General features: G+C 40.2%; 1 long non-coding RNA gene across 1 annotated transcript; it reads right to left on the reverse strand.

Annotated features, from left to right (window-relative positions):
- Positions 1-2,217: 2,217 nt before the first annotated feature.
- Positions 2,218-10,353, reverse strand: LOC137124535 (uncharacterized). Its single transcript, XR_010913983.1, has 2 exons — positions 10,003-10,353; positions 2,218-9,752 (listed from the first exon to the last, which is right to left on the reverse strand). It is a non-coding gene; the product is annotated as an uncharacterized lncRNA (long non-coding RNA).
- Between the last annotated feature and the right edge of the window lie 2,696 nt (positions 10,354-13,049).

Here is a 13,049-nt window from a genome sequence, read left to right on the forward strand (position 1 = left end):
TTAATCATAATTTAGACCAGAATTGGATTTGTACAATCAAACCTGATTTAATTACATGCAAGAAATGTAGCTGATGTTTGTTACTCTCACAGAAACCACATCACACACTCACACATGTACTTTTAGAAAGAAACCTTTTCTGCCGGAATTCCTTCTTTTTAGAGAATGACATGGATTTAATTACTCTTTACACGTTACATTTGTTTCCTCAGAGGCACCTCGGGCATATAGACTCATATAGACGTGGACAGAAAAATCCCCATGATCAGATGGAGACGTACAGACACAGGACCGGCATCAACCATGAGGACCTGAGCCGAGGAAACATGACTCTGCTGATCTCCTCAGTTCAGCTGTCTGACAGTGGACGATACAAATGCTTTGTCCCTAAACTGGTGTCCAGCTGTATCGTTAACCTCACTGTTGGTAAGTGCTCTGAATTTACTACATCCAGGGTCCTGTGTCTGACTGCCAGGACTTTATTTAGTGTTTAGGCTTTGTTTTCTGAGGACTGAACATTTTTTACCTGTTGTCTTTTTAACAGTCCCCAAAGACCAACATTACAGGACAAAGACAGATGGTTTCACCACAGCCAAATGTCCACATGAAGAACCAGACAATCCTGGTAAATCAGCCCGAGCTGTTCACGAGTTTGACTAAGAACCTGGGTGTTGGTTTGCATCCAAGCATTATTCTTGTCAACCAACCTGAGTATTTTGTGGTAGTGGGGACATGGTTTGAGCCCAAACTCCCTTTAAATCTATCTGCTGAGGAACTGAACTGCTTCTGTTCTTTTGGTTCTTATCACAGTTTCTCTGATTCTGTTTCAGGTGGTAAAACCATCAGTATTGTTCTTGGCGTTGTGATCTGTCTGGTTGGAGTTGTGGTTGGATTTGTGGTTGGAGTTGTGGTTGGAGTTCTGATTGGGATCCGTTGTACAAAGATCCGTAAGTTACAAAATAATCTCCCGTCCCGCAGAATATTTCTAAAATCATTTAAAGCCACAATTAGAGGTGGAAGTTTTGAGCAGGACTGGTGTTAAAAAATTGCTCTGTTTTTGATGTTGTCACAGAGAAATGTTGGAGGAAGCTCAGAGGACAGATGGAGCAGAAAGGGGACGTGGAAAACGGCCATGAGCTGAAACATCTCAACAGCCCATTGCGAGAGTCTCAGGGACCATGATGGTGCTGCTTCCAGAGGGCTGGGAGACGACCAGTAGTGATGGGAGAATGGAGGCTTTCTGAAGCTTTGAACCAGTTGAAGCATTTATTCAGAAAATGTTTGAATCACACGTTTGTCGACATCTGCTGGGAAATGTCACATTTCATAATAAAGTACTTTTTCCATTTTCTCCTTCCATGGTCTTATTTAAAAGACTTATTTGACATATTAGATACATTAATACTTAATGAATCCACACGGGGAAATTTCTGTGTTGCAGTAGTTAGTACACATAAAATATATATACAATACATCATATATGTTGTAAACATTGTCTTGGCAAAAGTGACAATATCTGGTCTTGACTCTGGGTCACTACAGTGTGGGTTGGTCTGCTGTTAGTCAGTAACTGACTTGGGAGGGTTGACTCATTTAAACTGACATATTCTTCCTGCTGCAACCAGGTTTCAGTGAGACTGAATACATCAATGTGATGATCATTTATGAAGCATTTACTAACAGAGATTTAGCAGAGAGAGATGTGATATTTAATAATCCACATTTAATAGTTTGGGGGTTTGGTTCTGTAAGAGGAGCAGGTTATTATGATGAACTCCTCTTGTGGTCGTAATGAAACCGAACTAGGTTGGAAGAACATTGCAGTTCTCAAAAGAAATTTGGTAAAACAGGATACGTTCAACGCTGACAGTGAGGATAGAAAAAGTTGCACTTTGGAACCAGGAACTCCCCCTGCATTGTGTGTGAGCAATACTCTGCAGTGCACACTGTCATTCAGGTTGCCATTTACGAACATGAGCCTGCAGGGTGTATGATTGCATAGTAATGCAGCTTCCAATTTTACAAGAAAATCATGACATGTCCATTATAAATGCAACATAGGTTAGTTAAAGAAGAAACAGATAAACAGACCAGAGTTAACTTGTAACTTTATTTGTTAAGCAGTTTAAAACATCTGGGTTGACCAAATTGTTCATGGCGCATTTCTGCCTGTCTCTCTGTTGCTCCCATCCAGTTAATCACGGACACAAGGCGATCTCTTTTCACTGGCATTTATTTCCAAAGATGTTCATTATGCCGTGAGAACTAAATAAAGTTCAAATATAAATAAAACACACATATAAATTACAATCTTTCTTTGACATAAACAGAAAATAAAATACAACACAAATAGCTTAATAAACTTATTTCAAACTGTACAATATCACTTTATAAGGATTATTCTTAAATAAATATAGGTAAATAACAGTTGTTACGTTCCTTTACATGTCGTATCGCTAATTAAACCAAGTTGGTAACAGTCGGTACAATATAAACAATGACAAGATTCACGTACCTCATTGGCCGCATTAACATACGGGGAGAATATAACTTCAGCTTAACAAGTCTTGCTCTGTCTTAGACCTTGGAAACATTTTACAGCAACGTAACTTAAAACATTATCTTCAGCTGAACACGACAACTCGGCATCACACGTGTAACATAATGATGTCGCACTCAATAATAACCTGTCTTTACCTGGACTGGCGAACATTGGTTCCGCTTGGGAAACACTATACAAATGACTTAAGAACGAAAACAAATATTCTTAATCATATAAATTTCTCCTTTTCCGTACAAATTATATGTAATCGTACCTAAAACAATTATATAAACTTAAACATTATACCTGCTTCTAACAGCAGTTACACTCCCACCAATCACTGGTGATTTCTGTACTAATGTGCAAATATAAAATTCCATAACACAACTAAAAATAACATAACCCAATAAAGCTATATTACTCAGCTTCCATCAAAATCACAGTCTTATGAATAGGCCTCTCCAAATAAACTGGCTTGGTAAGTCGTTTTCCTTGCTCATCTAGTTCCTTGTCACTTAACAGCAACTGTAGCTTTCTCACACATCCATCTTTACTAGGATATACTGCTGTGACCTTAGCCAACTTCCACTCATTTCGAGATGCATTGTCGTCTTGCACAATCACTATGTCATTGATCTTTGCATTTCTATGGATTTTGTTCCATTTTTGTCTCTGTTGCTGGTTTAACAGATATTCTTTCTTCCATCTAGACCAAAATTCATTGGCCAAGTATTGTACCTTACGCCATCTTTTGAGAAGGTAAAGATCTTCTCTTACAAATTCTCCGGGTGGTGGCAAAACAATAGAAGATTTCATTGTCAGAAGGAGATTAGGTGTAAGAGGTTGTGGTCCTGCTGGATCGTTGAGTAAGTGTGCCGTTAAAGGTCTGCTGTTTATGATCGCCATAACCTCATATAGATAAGTTCGCAATGATGAACTATCCAGTTTGCGGGACGACTGATCTAGTATGGACATTAGCACATTTCTTATTGTCCTAATTTGCCTTTCCCAAGCTCCACCCATATGACTTGCAGCTGGAGTGTTCATGACAAATTCACAGCCTAGTTGTTTTAGGTATTCTTGGTCCATCTCCTTCACAGCTTCCAAGAACTGACGCCTTGCACCAACAAAGTTAGTACCCTGATCAGACCGAAGTTGTCGAACGTTTCCTCGTAGTGCAATGAAAGCACGAAGAGCATTAATAAAGACATCAGCCGTCATATCTTCAAGCAGCTCGATGTGTACTGCACGAGAACACAAACAAGTAAATAATAGACCATATCGCTTCAACTCCTTTCTTCCCTCCTTGACATAAAATGGCCCAAAACAGTCCATACCACAATAAGTAAAGGGAGGCGTTGTCTCCATCCGTTCAAGTGGCAAGTCTGCCATTTTTTGTGTTTCTGTAGGTCTTCTAAACCTTCTACACTTAACACACTTGTGAATGCAAGATGACACAGCATGACTGCCACCAAGGATCCAAATACCACTTGATCTTAGTTCGTTAAGTGTTATACCACGACCTTGGTGTTGCACTCGCTGATGATAATGCTCAATCAGCAACCTTGATATGTGACTAGTCTTTGGTAAAATCACTGGATGCTTGATGTGTGGGTGTAAATCAGCATACTCAAGACGACCTCCCACTCTGAGAATGCCGTTATCATCCAAGAAAGGATTCAGTCTGTAAAGCTTGCTACTCTTATCCTTTGATTTCATCTCACCCTTACTCTGCAAGTTTCTTAATTCCTCAGAGAAAAATGTACCTTGGACAATGCCTATGATGGAAAGTTCTGCATCCTTTCTCTCTTGTAAACTTGTGGCTTCATTGGTTTTTGATGTCAAGCCCTTAATCTGTTTGACACGTCTTATGAGTCTAGCAATAGCCTTGACTAGTTTGGTCCAGTTGGAGAACTTTAGAAACCTTTTATTCAGTGAATCTTCAATGGTCAAGGTCTTGTGTACATAAGTTTTACGAGCTTCTGGGTCTTCAACTGAAATATCTCCCACCTTGACATCTCTGCTGGGAAGTTCATCCAGCAGAAGAAAGGCTGGACCCGTAAACCAGTTGGATGTAGTGAGTTCTTTCGCTGTAAGACCTCTTGATGCATGATCCGCCGGATTGTCTTCAGAGGTTACATATCTCCATTGACTTGGATCTGTGCTCTGTTTGATACGCTGAATGCGATTTGCCACAAACACATGAAATCGTTTAGCATCATTGTTGACATATCCCAGGACAACCTTTGAGTCTGTCCAAAAGAACTCTTGGGCCTCTATCTCCAGCTCCTTTCTAAGCAGATCACTTGTACGGACTGCCACAACTGCTGCAGACAGCTCAAGTCTGGGTATTGTGGTAATCTTCAAGGGTGAAACCCTAGCCTTGCCCATAACTAAACAACAGTGGATTTGTCCTGAAGTGCTAATTGCTCTCAAATAAGTGCATTCACCATACCCTGTACTGCTTGCGTCTGAGAAATGATGTAATTCATACCTCTGAACTTCCTTAAAACTTTCTGGAATGTAACATCGACTTATTTTGACATCAGATAGGTTCTGCAGATCAAAAAGCCAGGATTCCCATCGTGGCTGAAGATCCTCAGAAAGTGGTTCATCCCATCCAATCTTGTCTTGACACATTTGTTGAAGTATTTGCTTTCCAACTAGAATGAAAGGTGCTACAAAGCCAAGTGGGTCAAAAATAGAGGCCACGGTCGATAAGACTCCCCTCCTAGAGAGTGGGCGTTCACTCACGATTACCCTGAATTGGAACTGATCTGAGGCAACACACCAGCTGACCCCTAGAGCTCTTTCAATCTGTGACTCTCCCAACATCAAATCTTGGTTCCGTACTGTTTCTGCACAATCTTCCTTGGGAATTGCTGCAAGCACCTCAAGGTGGTTAGAGATGAACTTGTGAATTCGTAACTTTCCAGTGTTACAAAGCTTCCTTGCTTCGTTCACTAACTGAATAGCTTCCTCATGTGTTGAAACACTTATTAGACCATCGTCGACATAGAAGTTCCTCTTAATGAAGCGGATGGATGCTTCACTGAAACTACCCTGTCCTTGAGCAGCGATGTACCTCAACCCATAATTTGCACATCCAGGTGAAGAGGCTGCCCCAAACAGGTGCACTCTCATACGATAGACTGATGGTTGAGATTGAAAGTCTCCATTATCCCACCAAAGAAATCTCAAGTAATCTTGATCCTCTGGTCTTACATGAAATTGGTGGAACATGCATTCAATATCACACATTATTGCTACAGGACCCACACGGAACCGACAAAGCACACCCACTAAGGTATTTGTCAGTTCTGGCCCAGTCAGCAGATGGTCATTCAATGACACTCCTTCAAACTTCGCTGAGCAGTCAAATACAACCCGTATCTTTCCCGGTTTCTGTGGGTGATATACCCCATGGTGAGGGATGTACCATGCAGGAGTATTATTGACTTCATCTTCTGGAACCTTCTCTGCTTCTTTGCGAGTTATTATTCCATTCATGAAGGTTGAGTAGTCCTTATGATATTGTTTGTCCCTTTCAAATCTTTTCCGCAAACATCTGAGACGATGATGGGCACACTTCTGATTATCTGGCATACTTGGCCTATTACCTTTGAATGGCAACGGCATTTCACAGCGACTATCTGCATTAATTTTTGTCCCTTTCTTCATTATTGATAGGAAATGCAGATCTTCTTGTGAAATGTGAATTTCCTCTTCAGCTCTTTCAACGAAGTCGGATTCAAGTGCCCTTATCACTTGTGGTGGAGTGACTACTTCTTTGACTTGTGTGCGAAACATATATCTCACTTCATTTGTAAGATTATTAGGTGATTGCAACTGAGGTATCACTTGTTTCACAACCATCGTGTGGCTGCCTCCAATTGTATCGCCATAATCAATACAAGGGTTGACATGACCAATTATGCTCCAACCAAGGTCTGTTCTTTGAGCAAATGGTTCGTTGTCCTTACCTGCCACAACTTCTCTGGGTAGAAGTGCTTGTGAACAGTCATATCCTATAAGCAAGCCAACATCACAGTCTATTAAGGGTGCAATCTCTTCTGCAAGATGCTCCAAGTGAGGCCAAGCTCTTGCTGTCTTTTGTGTTGGAATGTGACTTACATTAACAGGAATAAACTCTCTTGAATAAGTTGTTGGAAGAGGAATTTTCTTTGATGAATAAAACCCTCTAACTTGTAATCCATTCAATCGTTGACTTGGAATCACTGTATTTCTAGATGACAAAGTGGAGATTTTTAATTGTACAGGCTCTCTTTGTGTGTTGAGTGTTTCTGCCCTTTCTTTTAAGATGAATGTGGTGTCACTTTGGTTGTCCAGCAAGGCATAAACAAGAAGTTCATTCTCAGGGTCACTCGTGGTAGACAGCCACACTGGAACAACTGTGGATGTGTGAGTATTGCTCTCATCTTGGAACAATCTATTAGATATTGCTTCATTTGACATTTCGTCTTTCTGTAGAGATTGCATTACTTCTCCTGATCTTTCCTTTTCCTTCACGTTTTTCCTGTTGTCTGTTAGTTTCACCATTTGCTGTTCTTTCTTTCCATCCGTTGTGGTTCTGTCTTCATGTAGACATGTTGGGTGCTTCCTTTTACAAGTATCACAGATGCTTCTTCTCTCACAGACCTTTGAATGGTGTCCCGGTTTCAAACATCCAAAACACATTCTTTTCATTTTTACAAACTTGACTCGTTCTGTAATTGGCTTATCCTTGAATTTCCAACAAGTATGAATACTATGTGATGGCTTCTCACAAAATACACACCCTTTCGCTTCCAGAGTTTCCTCTGTGCTGTTTACCAGTACACGTGAACCCACAGTTCGAGGTTTTGCCATCCGTGGCTTCTCACCATCACCGGACTTCAGGGCGTGAAGGGACGTCACTGGATTACAAGCTATTTTAGCTTCTAATGTGAGAAAGTCAACGAACTGTTTGAAACTTGGGAATGTTTGGCTGATTTCTTCAATTTCTACAGCCTTTCTATTCCATCTGGCCACTAACCAATCTGGAAGCTTGTTTAGAATTCTTTGGTTTTCACCACAGTCATTAAGGATTTCAAGACCTTTGATTTGTGACATTGCCGTACAACAGCCACGAAGAAAATCCACGAACTCTCTTAATTCAAAACAATCCTTGTGTCCTATCTTTGGCCATAAAGCAAGTTTATCCCTAAAGGCCTTTGCGATCACAAAGGAGCTTCCATACCTTTCTTCTAGGATATTCCATGCAGCATGATAAGCTTGGTCTGTACCTAACAGAAAATAACTTTCAATAGCTTTCCTTGCAGGACCCCCTACATACTTGCGAAGGTAATAGACTTTCTCATTTACAGGAATGTTTTTCTTGTCTATCAACAATAGAAAGGACATCTTCCAGTCTGTGTATCTTAATGGATCTCCACTGAAAACAGAAGGTTCGGGTAATGGTAGGCGACTTACATTAATAGATTCCACTATTGCTTCGGCTAATGCTGCTGTGGTTTCTTCTTTAGGAACATCGGCAGTAGACACTCTCTTTATGGCAGGTTGAGGGATTGTAACAGGTTGAGTATGAGTGATGTGTTTTGGCATTGCAGAGTTGTGTGCTGGAGGTTCACTTGGGCTTAGAGCGGATTTGATCTCTGCAAAGTTATAATCATGGAGCAAACTTGTTATCTCTTCATCCGAGCTCGCTTCCTTCTCATAAACTTGCAAACGTGCCCTTGCCGCATTCATCCTCTTAACAGTCTCTAAGCGTTCTATCTGCCTGCGCTTCTCTTCTAAGGTCCTTTTTCTTGCAGCATCTTCTGTTTCAAGAATTTCAAGTGCTTGTTTCTCACACTCTATTTCTTCTAAGATTTTTAGAGTGGCTTGAGTGGCAGCTAACTCTGCTGCTGCCTCTTGTTTATTTGCTGAAGACAGGCTTGAATGTGTGGAACTTATACTTAACTTATTTATGGACCTCGAACCTTTAGAAGTTGCCCTGGACCTCTGGGAAACAACAGATGAAAATACAGAGCCAGTATCAGTCCAGTGAATTTGTTCCTTATGAGAACCCTCTCTCATTTCAAGACAGTTCCATGCATAGTCTAAGAGTTGCTTTGAAACTGCATCACAGGTGTCTGCTCTGCGCCGTGTCTCTCCATCAGGGACACTTTGTTGTCGCAAGTCATCATAAGCTTGTTTGACTTCTGTCAGAGCACAGTGAATCTTAGTCCTGAGGTCTAGTACAACGTCGGTGGAAGAAGATCCACCAAGCTCCCCTTTAGCTTGTTTGGCTAGAGCTTTCCATCTGTCATAAGTAATGGCAAAGCGATGTTGAAGCCTCCTAATTTTGCTGACATGCAGTTCTTGCCCCCGTGCAGTAAAGGTTCTGGTTCTTTGGCTTCTTCGTAATTCCTGTATAACAACAGCATCAGTTTCCCTTATAACATCATCATTGTCTGATGGATTTGGGCTTATATGCTCCTTATTGGAATCTTTAGACTGCTGTTGTGTCCTTTGGGCATAGCTTTCTTTATCTGAGCCCTTTTTGTTAGCTTCTTCTTCATGTTCGGCCATTGTATTATTGTCTGAGTTTATCTTAATATTTCCTAGTTTAATTATTGTTTATCTTAACAATGTACATTGTAGAAATAACTGAAGGGAACTAAACTATTCTGTTCAACCAACAATACCTTAATATAATCTACTCAGTACCAAACAACATACTATGATACATATGAATTAGTTTCAACTTACAAACTGAACCACTCATTTAAACACTTAAGAACAGTAAACAGTCTATAATATATGCTATTTACTCTTTCACGTTGCAACTTTCTTGATGATTGAGATTAAATGTGCTCATCAGCATTTTAAACTTAGAACATGTACATAACACTTTCTTTACAGTACTTATTGAGTCCTTTAACCATTTAATAACACTTAACTTGTTTTAAATGTTTCTTCTTATTGGCTTGACTCTCTTCTGTTCCACCCTTTTTAGGTTATTGGTGTATGTACTGTCTTATCTGCTTGATGCTAGTGTGCGTTGAATCTTGCTTGCAGCTTCTTCTGCAGCAGGCGTTTATCGTCTCTTCACCTCATGTCGAGCAGAGTGAGTTCTCACTGTTGCTCCCATCCAGTTAATCACGGACACAAGGCGATCTCTTTTCACTGGCATTTATTTCCAAAGATGTTCATTATGCCGTGAGAACTAAATAAAGTTCAAATATAAATAAAACACACATATAAATTACAATCTTTCTTTGACATAAACAGAAAATAAAATACAACACAAATAGCTTAATAAACTTATTTCAAACTGTACAATATCACTTTATAAGGATTATTCTTAAATAAATATAGGTAAATAACAGTTGTTACGTTCCTTTACATGTCGTATCGCTAATTAAACCAAGTTGGTAACAGTCGGTACAATATAAACAATGACAAGATTCACGTACCTCATTGGCCGCATTAACATACGGGGAGAATATAACTTCAGCTTAACAAGTCTTGCTCTGTCTTAGACCTTGGAAACATTTTACAGCAACGTAACTTAAAACATTATCTTCAGCTGAACACGACAACTCGGCATCACACGTGTAACATAATGATGTCGCACTCAATAATAACCTGTCTTTACCTGGACTGGCGAACATTGGTTCCGCTTGGGAAACACTATACAAATGACTTAAGAACGAAAACAAATATTCTTAATCATATAAATTTCTCCTTTTCCGTACAAATTATATGTAATCGTACCTAAAACAATTATATAAACTTAAACATTATACCTGCTTCTAACAGCAGTTACACTCTCCGACATCTATTCATTTCAATTCAATTTCAATTCAACTTTATTTATATAGCGCCAATTCACAAAAAAGTCATCTCAGGGCACTTTACAGAATAAAGTCAAGATTATAAAGATGTATAAAGAGAACCCAACAATTCCCCCTGGAGCAAGCCATAGGCAACAGTGGAGAGGAAAAACTCCCTTTAACAGAAGAAACCTCCAGCAGAACCAGGCTCAGGGTGAGCAGCCATCTGCCTCGACCGGTTGGGGTGAGTGGAAAGTGGAGAGAGAAAAGAAAAGAGCAACGAAAAGCAACAACAAAACATCGGGCAGGTTGGTAGGAGCAGTAGCTGCACACTGGAAGACACAGCTTCAAAGCCGGGGACACTTGCAGAAAGGGACAGAGAGAGGGGGACAGAGGAGGACAAAGACAACTACGGGAGAGAACACACAGAGTTAATGACATACAGTGGTGACAATTGCGGGGTGAGAGTAGAGAGGGTCAAGAGGAGGAAAGGAGCTCAGTGCATCGGGGGGTGGGTCCCCCAGCAGTCTAAGCCTATAGCAGCATAACTATAACTAACTATATGCTTTATTAAAGAGGACGGTTTTAAGCCTGGACTTAAAAGTAGAGAGGGTGTTTGCTTCCCGAATCTGAACTGGGAGCTGGTTCAACAAGAGAGGAGGTTGATAGCTAAAGGCTCTGCCTCCCATTCTACCTTTGGAAATTCTGGGAACCACAAGTAGGCCTGCATTCTGAGAGCGAAGTGGTCTACTGGGATGATATGGTGCTATGAGGTCTTCTATATATGATGGAGCCTGACCATTCAGAGCTTTATATGTAAGAAGCAGGGTTTTAAATTCTATTCTAGATTCAATGGGAAGCCAATGGAGAGAAGCTAGTGAAGGTGAAATATGATCTCTCTTGCTAGTTCCAGTCAGCACTCTTGCTGCAGCATTTTGGATTAATTGCAGGCTCTTTAGGGAGTTACTGGGGCATCCTGAAAGTAGGGAATTACAGTAGTCCAACCTAGAGGTAACAAATGCATGGACCAGTTTTTCAGCATCACTTTGAGACAGGATCCTCCTAATTTTGGCAATGTTCCGTAGGTGGAAGAAGGCTGTTCTAGAGATTTGTTTTATATGCGAGTTAAAGGACAGATCCTGATCAAAAATAACTCCAAGGTTCCTTGCAGTAGTACTGGAGGCCAGACTTATGCCATCTAGTGTAAAAATATGGTTGGACATCATATCTCTGAGATTTTTGGGCTTCAGTTTTGTCTGAGTTTAAAAGTAAAAAATTGTGGGACATCCAGGCCTTTATGTCTTGTAGGCTTGAAGCTTTATTAACTGATTATTTTCATCTGGTTCCATAGATAAATATAGCTGGGTATCATCAGCATAACAGTGGAAATTTATGGAGTGTTTTCTAATAATGTTGCCTAAAGGAGACATATAGAAAGTAAAAAGTATTGGTCCTAACACAGAGCCTTGTGGAACTCCATAGCTAACCTTTGTGTGCATGGAGGATTCATCATTAACATGAACAAATTGAAATCTATCAGATAGATAAGATTTAAACCAACCTAGTGCAGTTCCTGTAATTCCAATTTCATGTTCCAGTCTCTGTAATAAAATGTTGTGATCAATGGTATCAAATGCGGCACTAAGATCTAACAGAACAAGTATAGAGATGAGTCCAGTATCTGAGGCCATGAGAAGATCGTTGGTGACTTTTACCAGTGCTGTTTCTGTACTATGATGAACTCTAAATAGTCTGTTTCTAAAGATAGATTGATGATATCGAATATGAACGTATCTATTAAGGGTAAAGCCTCCTTGAGCAGCTTAGTTGGAATAGGGTCTAGCAGAGAGGTTGTTGGTTTAGATGAGGTAATAATTGAAGTTAGCTCAGAGAGATCTATGGGTAAAAAGCAGTCTAACAGGGAGTGGGGCCTTATCGATGACTCTAGCACTGTTGAACATGAAGATCTATCTGTAATATTTGGGGGGAGGATCTGGTGAATTCGTTTTCTAATAGCTACAATTTTATTCATAAAGAAAGTCATGAAGTCATTGCTGCTCAGAGTTAAGGGAAAACTAGGCTCAACAGAACTATGGCTCTTAGTCAGCCTGGCTACAGTGCTGAACAGAAACCGGGGGTGGTTCTTGTTTTCTTCTATTGATGATGAATAATATGCTGTTCTGGAATCACTCAGAGCTTTTTTGTACGTTTATAAACTGTTTTTCAGGCTAAATGAGATTCTTCTAAATTTCTGGAACGTCACTTCCTTTCTAACTATTATTTTGCCTGTTTTAAGTTGAGTGTTTGTGAACTATACCATGGATATGCCTCTTCTGGTTTACTGCCTTCTTTTTCAGAGGGGCAACACTATCAAGTATTGTACGTATCTCTGCTTGGATGAGACAGAGAGACATCTTCAGCTTAACCTCAACTCCCTCATTCAGGTTTACAATCCTTCCTGTCTGCAGTCTGCCAACAAATGACGTCTGGTGTCCCAGCACCACACAGAAAACATCAAGCAAAACCTTTTAGCACAATGATCCCACGATGGGGGAACGAGCTACCAAACTCTGCACGCTCAGCAAACTCACTCCCAATATTAAAAAAAACGCTGAAAACAGAACTTCATATGCACTTAAATCTATTTTTTCTGCTCTTACTTGCACTTGCATCTCACTTCTTTTGAC

This window comes from Channa argus, chromosome 3 (assembly GCF_033026475.1).
Source record: "Channa argus isolate prfri chromosome 3, Channa argus male v1.0, whole genome shotgun sequence".
Classification (NCBI taxonomy): domain Eukaryota; kingdom Metazoa; phylum Chordata; class Actinopteri; order Anabantiformes; family Channidae; genus Channa; species Channa argus.